Here is an 8482-nt window from a genome sequence, read left to right on the forward strand (position 1 = left end):
CTCAAAAATGTTCTTGGAACAGTCCTCAGTTGGGAGGGGGTCGGACTCTGAGTTGAAGAGTTCAGGAATTTACTCTGGGGTGAAGAGTTCAGGAGTGTTCCGGGAACAATCTCCAGATGGGAGGGGTAGGACTCTGGGGTGAAGAGTTCAGGTGGTCAGTAATTTTCCTCCTTCAATACCTACTCAAAGTCACAGAGTGTCATAGGGTTCTAAGCCACTAGTGATGGCTATGTATCTCATAGTTTAACATAGTCAATCTTTCTCCAGTTCCTGTGCTGAGTTTCAGAATTTTGTCAAGGGGCAGTTCCTGAAGTTGATGTCTTAGCATTTTATTGCTGTGAAGAGACACCATGACTATGCCAACTCATATAAAAGAGAACATCAAATTGATGTTGGCTTATAGGTTTAAAGGTTTACTGGGTAAACTCCAAACTCTTTATCTTCATGTCTGATATCAAAATGATCTTTAGATCTCCAACTACTCTCAGATTTTTGATTTCAAGACACTTCTTGCAGTCCGTGGTGGCACACACCTTTAATCCCAGAGGCAGAGGCAGGCCGATTTCTGAGTTCGAGGCCAGCCTGGTCTACAAAGTGAGTTCTAGGACAGCCAGGGCTATACAGAGAAACCCTGTCTCAAAAAAACAAAAAAACAAAACAAAAAAAAAACAAAAAACAAACAAACAAAAAAAGGACACTTCTTTCTTTTGGGATGCTTCCAGATCTTGGTAGCAGTTCTCCTTTTCAAAATATCACACAACTTTGGCATTTCACTTTTACAGATCCACACATTGGCCTCTCTAGTCCTCCATGTAGGGACATTCCTGATACATGTCTGGCCTTGATGGCTTTCCTTAGTCATTGAGGGAGATTTCATAATCCATTTCTTCTGTCATTCACTCTAAAGCCAGAACTGCATGGCCAAAGCTGCCAAATTCTTTTGCTTGCTGGGGCTGGAACATGGTTCCCTTGTTCAATTACATCTTCACCAGCTTTCTATTTTTGATTGTTTCCTTCATTATTGAAATTTTACTGTCCTGAAACTTGATCTGTCATCTAGGCTGGCCTTGAATTTAGAGATCTGCTTCTCTTTTCTTCCTGGGTTCTGGGATTAAAGGTGTATGCCACTACACCTAACCCTAACACTTCCTTTAATTCCTTCTTATTTTTCTTTAATTTCTTCTCACAGACTGGGAGCTTAGCTGCTCGAGGTCTTACATTGAGGTCATCACACCCTTTATTATACTTAGCACTAGGCTTTTCTTTAATTATTTTAGAATATCTGGTGCCTGCTTTCTCTTCACATTGTACATATTTTTTCCTTTTCATTATCAATCTCCATAAGAAGAGTGAACACGAACAGCCATACAACAGAATTAGTACACGACTGTTTTGAAATTTCCTCTGCTAATGTAATTAATTCAAACTCTTTTGTTTGTTTGTTTGTTTGTTTGTTTGTTTTTCTTAGACAGGGTTTCTCTGTGTAGCCCTGGCTGTCCTGGAACTCACTCTGTAGACTAGGCTGAGCTCCAACTCAGAAATCTACCTGCTTCTGCCTCCCAAGTGATGAGATTAAAGGCATGTGCCATCACTGCCCAACCCAAAACTCCCATGCAGACCTTTGGAACAAGGACAAAATACCATAAGAACAGTCTCTAGGCCACATACTAACACTCTTCCTCTGAAACCTCCTGAGTCAGGCTCCACAGATGAAATCACCTTCAGTACCACAAAGATATGGGATTTTTACTACAGAGGCCAGGTTTGAAGAATGTTACTTATATCCTTCTGAACCCTGGATTAGTCCAATTGGGGGAGTTGTTGGGGCTCCTGAGCATCTTTGAATTCTATCATGCTGAGACAGTCAATATATTTTCAGGCAGCCCATATGCAGTACAGACTGTTTAAATATTATCATTCTCCTACATAAAAGAACAGAATAAACCCATATATATCCTTATGAAGTTTCTTCAAGGAGCCCTTGAGAATAGGGCACAGCCATGGTCTATTTCTCACATTGGATTACACTCCGGGCTGCCAGGAATCATAGCTAAGGGCAATGAGATGACTGACTTAATGATAACGATTGTTGAGCAGGGATTCTTGGGACAGTTGAGAGCATTGCATCAACAATTTCACCTTTCCCTACAAAACTTACATAAGGTCTTGCTGGAATTATCCATGGCATAGTGCAAAACATCTTGCAAAAACTAGCACCACCTGCACCCCATTTGCACCATTGGCACCACTCAATTAGGGGAGGTGTCAACCCAAGAGGGTTACTCTCCAATGCTATTTTGCAGGTGGATGTGACTCAGTATCCATATGCATATGTTGTTGTAGATACTTGCTCCTCCTTTGTTTATGCTGTGGCCTTGACAGAAAAAGCCTCCCATCTCATCAAGGCTATGAAATCTGCTGTGTAGGTTATGGGTGTTTCTTGGGTTTTGAACATTGATAATGGCCTTGCCTATGCCTCTCAAAAATTCAATGAGTTTGCCTCCTCATGGAGGATTAGCCATACTTTTGAGTTTCCTATATCCCTCAAGTTCAGGCAAGAGTAGAAACATTAACTTGGACTCTAAAGGAGTTGCTAACTTGGGTTGCTTCTCCTGAGTTCAAATGTGATCCTCACCTGACCCTGGCAGATACCCTCTTTCACCTAAACTTCCTCACCTTGGATGATCAGTGATTAAGCCCTGCCTATAAATACTGGCCTTTCCTACTCAGGAATAACCCTCTTCCATTCATACAGTGGTGAGATCCCTAATATCGAAATGGCAGTCACCCGCTCCCTTGCTGACATGAGAATGAGAATACTTATGTGTTTTCCCACAGGACTCCACACCATGATGAATGCTGGTACAGGACTTCTGAGCAGCCATGGAAAATGAGGACAGGGATGAAGCCTCCTCTCCATCAGACCTTCTGTCTGAGGAGGTGACATTTGTTAGAGATGTGTCTCTACTTGCCTGTGATTCCTGTTTTCATGTCATTTGCCTTACACCCTATCAAGTACAACATATTTCCCAGGCCTGTGAACAACTGACCCATTACATTATTGGAACGTGATCTAACAAATTCTCAAACTGTTAGGTCCTATTCAGAGAAAGTATATCCAAGCTCAATGAGACCAGGATACCCTTTCTTGATTTTGAGATGGCATTAATGGAAAAGGTTTAAAATAACATAAAATAGTATGTTTTGGAGGCAAATATGAATACCATGGCCCAAACAAGCTTTGCTGTGGGTTTCAGATGCTGTCCAGTCACATTCTTAGGTTTCTTCTTTTGATGTTTTAATAATACGTTCTGTCATATATCCTGACCATAGTTCCCACACCTCCTTTCCTCTCATTCCTTCATCCTCCCACTTTCAACTCCCCATCTACTCCTCCTTCATTTCTCTTCAGAAAATGGCAGTCCTCTTAGGAATATCAACCAAACACTGTATATCAAGTGGCAGTAAGACTAGGTATCTTTCTCTCCTCATACTGAGGCTGAATAAGACAACCTAGTAAGAGGACAAAAGTACCTAAAGCAGGCAAAAGCATCAGAAACTACCCCTGATCACTCTGTTAGGAGACCCACAAAAACAGCAAGCTACACAACAATAATAAATTGAGGGTGTAGCCAACCAGTGACTGGTTCAACTTGAGATCCATTCCACTTGAGGGAGGCCAACCCTGCCATTACTTAAAGGACCAAAAAATCAGGCCAGGAAGGTGGCCCAGTGACCTAAGATACAACCAAACAAGACCTAAAAAATGTAGAGAGATAATTTTTAATGTTATTCCATTATAAACATTGACAGGGGCAGGGCATAATCACCATCAGAGATGGCGCCATCCAGCACCTGATGGAAACAGAAAGAGACCTACAGCCAAACATTAGGTGAAACTCCGTGAATCCTGTGGAAAAGAGATAGGAAGGACTGTAGGAGCTTGAATGGTCAAGGGCACCATAAGAAAACCCACAAAATGAATAAACCTGGATTTAGAATCACTCACTGACATTGAACCAACAATCAGGGAGCCTACGTTGGTCTAACCTAGGCCTTCTGCATGATGTAAATTTATTTATGGTGGAGTAATACTCCATTGTGTAAATCTACCACATTTTATCCACTTCCTGGCCATTATGAATAGAGCAGCAAAGGACCTGGTTGAGCAAGTGTCTGTGATAGGATGAAACACCTTTTGGGTACCCAAAAGTTGTATAGCTAGATCTTGGGGTAGATTAATTTCCATTTTCCTGAGGAACCACCACACTAATTTTGATTTCCATAGTGGCTGTATGATTTTTTCATACCAACCAGCATGAATGTTCTTCTGACTCACATTCCTGCCAGCATGAATTGTCCCTTGTTTTGATGATCTTAGTTGTTCTAACAGGTAGAAGATCCAAAGGGGATGGAGAACATCAAGAAAACAATGCCTTCTAAATCAACATGAGCAAAGCTCATATGAACTTACAGACACTGAAGCAGCATGCACCAGGTCTTCTCTGTATATATTATGGATCCCAGTTTATTGTTTTTAGGGGAATCTTGTGTGTGCAAAAAAGTGGGTCTTTGAATTTTGTACCTTCCATTATTTTTATTAGGAACCTCCAAAGCAGTTAAGTATTATTATAAAGAAAAAAATGCATAGACTGGAGCTCTAAAGTTATATATAATCTACTTTGTAATTTGCATAATAAGACTTACTGAATTCCTTATATTTTGTTGCAGAAAAAAATTTCAGACACATCCCATTTTTTTTCTGCACTCAGCTTGCTGCTTGTTAACTCTGCTCCAAAAAATGGCTGGTTAACTTTTCTCATTAGTCTTGGGTTAGAGATATCAGTCCCTAAGTCTAGTAGTACTTTGGTGCTAAACATCTATATTCAAATCTTCATTTTTTTTTTCTGGGAAGTAAGCTACTGAGCATGTTCTCAATATTGGATTTCACATAGATTTTGAATTCCTTCTATATTTCCATGTAAAAGAAGATGGTTAAATTGAAACAAAATATCATTGTGCTTTAAGCACTAATAGCATGTGCTAACTCACTTAGGAATCACTCTTGCTCTCACTAAAAAAAGTGCATTATGACTCTGTCTCAGATTTGGTACCAGTGTCACTGTGGTTCCCTCCCCTATCCTTCTGAGACAATATATTTTATTTAGAAATTTTCAATTCCAAAGCCACTGGGGGGGGGGGTGTGATCAAGGGGTCTGGAAATGTTCTCTTGGGGAGAACATTTTTTCTTCTTGGGATGTGACAATAATATTTCAAGGAATTCTCTCATTTTGTGTAAATCCTTTAATGAGAGCTTAACCTTGAGAACACTTTGCATATTTGGAATTTCCTGAAGAGCAGTATCAAATGCAGCCATGGGTGTAGATGGCACTTCGATAGAAGCTTGTGTTGCTAAATAATTATGCTTAAGAGAGCCCCTCCAATTTCTCTCCTGTAGTGTATAGGACCAGAAAGAGAAAAGGAAAGAGAAGTCTCATACCTATAAACTCAGAACTCTTCTTATTTTTGGTAAGAAACAATAGCTGCACAGTGAACATTCCAAGTCTTTTTAGGTTCTTGTGAACTTCATAAATTACTCTGAATATTTTCATCACACCACACCACAAAGATTCATAGCATGTGTAAAAGTAATATTTTTAAATGTAATCTTTCTTGTCAGTTTACTTAGTATTTAAATTTGTATTCGTTTCTTTAGAATCTCATATAATATATTTTGTTCATGTCATACTCATGCATCCTCTTCCCGAACATTCTATATCCATCTTCCCCTTTCTACCATTCAATGTTGTTTCCTCATGATTTTCTTTTATTAAAATTCCAAGTCCAATTTCTTTTGTTTATGTATCCAAGATGTGTGAATTTACATCCTTATGTGGAGGATCTACCAGAGGCCAAACTATTAATGGAAAATGACTGTTCATCTCCCAGCACAAATCAGTTGCCAACTGTTTCTCAGAGGTGGGATTTTGTGTCCACTTCCCCTCTCCATCCTGAGATTTTTTGTCTTTTGAGCTGGTATAAATTTTGTGCATGCTGTTATAATGACTGCAAGCTCATATGTGCAGCTGTTCTGCTCTGTATTGAAGACTCTAGTTCCTGGTAGTCATTCAAAACTTCTGCTCTTTCTTCCTGACTCCCCTATCATGAAGATATTTGAACCAAGGAGATGTATGCAGATGTCCGATTTATAGCTGAATGTTCTTTAGTCTCTTATTCTCTGCTTGCTGACTAGTTGAGGGTGTATGTGTAAATTACTATTTACTGAAAGGATATGATTCTCTGATGCGTGTTTACAGATACACTACTCTATCGGTATAGCAATAAGGCATTACAAGTCAGTTTAATACTATATTCACTTAGTAGAATAATAATAGTAAGGCCTCCTCTTGGTCAGTGGGGCAGTGGACAGTGCCACCATACAGAATTCTTGGTACGGTTGAATGGATTCAGAAAGCCTGGTAATTCTCATATCTGAGAACCATAAGCATTTAGTCCACTCCTGGTCAGGTTCCTCTCCTGAAACATGTGACTCTGACACCCCATGGAAAAGACTGTGACAATCAGTCATGGAGCAGCACCTTTCCACGTGCAGATCAGGTGTCCTTAACTTCTCAGATCAAACCAATAGAAAGCATCTGCTTTTAGACTCCAACCCAGCCTAAAGTATATATAAGAACCTATCTACCTACAATGAATAAAGTACATGAGTTATTTCATCAAAGACCATCTGAGAGTGTCTTATGGAGCCGTTACACCTTGGAAAAGAGAATTCTCTCCTGAAGCTTTTATTGCTAGAAGCTTCTCAGGCCAACTACAGTCACTTTCTCCTCAGTGGCCCTGACCTTGGCTTCTAGACACCTGCTGCACACATGCCCCTCAGATAGTTGCAGCCCTTTGGACACTCAGGCTGGGCCAGAGCCCCTCAGATCCCTAAGGATAGCACCTGGTATGCAGACCCACATAGGGGATGTGACCAGTACAGACACAGGATTTTGTCCATGAAAATGCAGCCAGGTATGGGTTCTACCTTGTGGAACAAGTCTCAAATCCAATCAGAAAATGGTTGCTCATTCTTGTAACACTTGAGTGATACTACTATTCAGGTCCTTTTGGGGGAGTTATTATGGTGGACTTCATAGTTCATAGCTGGGTAATGCTGATTACTTTTCTCTTCTAATAGAGTACATATCACCTTCCTACAATATGGGCTCTAGCTAGTAGGGCTATAAAGGCTCCAGGTCAGTACCAGCTGGTTCTCTCCACATTCTATGACTCAGGCATATGGTGTCTATACCAATATGATCTCACCATTAAGTTCTGGATAGTTACCAAGCGCCTTGGTAAAAGGCTATAATGTCTGGACATCTAAGGGGCATACCTAGTCAATAACTCCAAAGGAGTCTGTAGATATTTTAATAAGGGCATTATCACCCTGTTATATGGTAATGACCTTTAAACTCTTTTTTACATATGTAAATGTATACATCTTAGAAAGCTTCTACAGTAGTAACTATCCATATAATATGTAAAATTTGTCATTGGCATTTTATTATTTTCATTGCTTCTTTATATTTTGATTAACATATTTTAAAAATGGATTGTTACAGGGTGGGTACATTTACCATTGGCTCAAGACTACAATCCAAGCACTTTCGATATAAGAGTATAGCATGTTTCAGAAAAAAATGTATTAGCTAATAATGTTCTGTCACAGATATTCACAAAGAAATTAAGCTAAATACCATTCTAAACAAGATAGTCTTGCCATTCACTATTACTCTCTTGATTATATTAGTTGTTAGGTTGATATATATATATATATATATATATATATATATATATATATATATGTGAATGACTGAGCATAAAAGAGTACATCATTTTTCCAGTGCTGAAAGTGGAATGAAACATTCATAGATCTCTAAAAAAAGATATAATTATTATGAGAATAATCACTATGGTTTCAGTGTTATAATTTATCCCAGGTTATTAAAATTTTTTTTCCAATTATCTTGTTTAAAATATATCACCTCATTGGTATTTATTATATAATTTTAGCTGCAGAATGATTCAGAATACAAAGATAAAATTAAGGCACAAGCCTTTATTTACCCCTATTTACAGGAGATTGATACTTTTATGGCATATCATCAAGAGTATGAACACAGTTCAGTTTTCTTAAGGAAGATGACAATTAGGTTGATATGCCTATCTGACTAAAGATCAAATACTTCCCAAGGATATGCAGTGAAATGTGTACATGTCCCTGTAGAGGAATTTTAATCCTGGAATATGACTGCTCTGGCAAGGGATCACTATAAATACCTATAAATACCTTCTAGGTATGTTTGATCTAGCTGGAAATGAAGACATACCACATACCTTTAATCCCTCTGGCTGGAATACAGACATGCCCTTAGTACACACAACATTATATATAAATTTAGTTTGTAGAAGGAAG

At 38.9% G+C, this 8482-nt stretch overlaps 1 pseudogene; it reads left to right on the forward strand.

Annotated features, from left to right (window-relative positions):
- The window catches only part of LOC110291820, a 162011-nt pseudogene extending 153739 nt beyond the window's left edge, over positions 1 to 8272 (forward strand).
- Positions 8273 to 8482: the final 210 nt, after the last annotated feature.

Source organism: Mus caroli, chromosome 3, assembly GCF_900094665.2.
Source record: "Mus caroli chromosome 3, CAROLI_EIJ_v1.1, whole genome shotgun sequence".
Taxonomy (NCBI): Eukaryota; Metazoa; Chordata; class Mammalia; order Rodentia; family Muridae; genus Mus; species Mus caroli.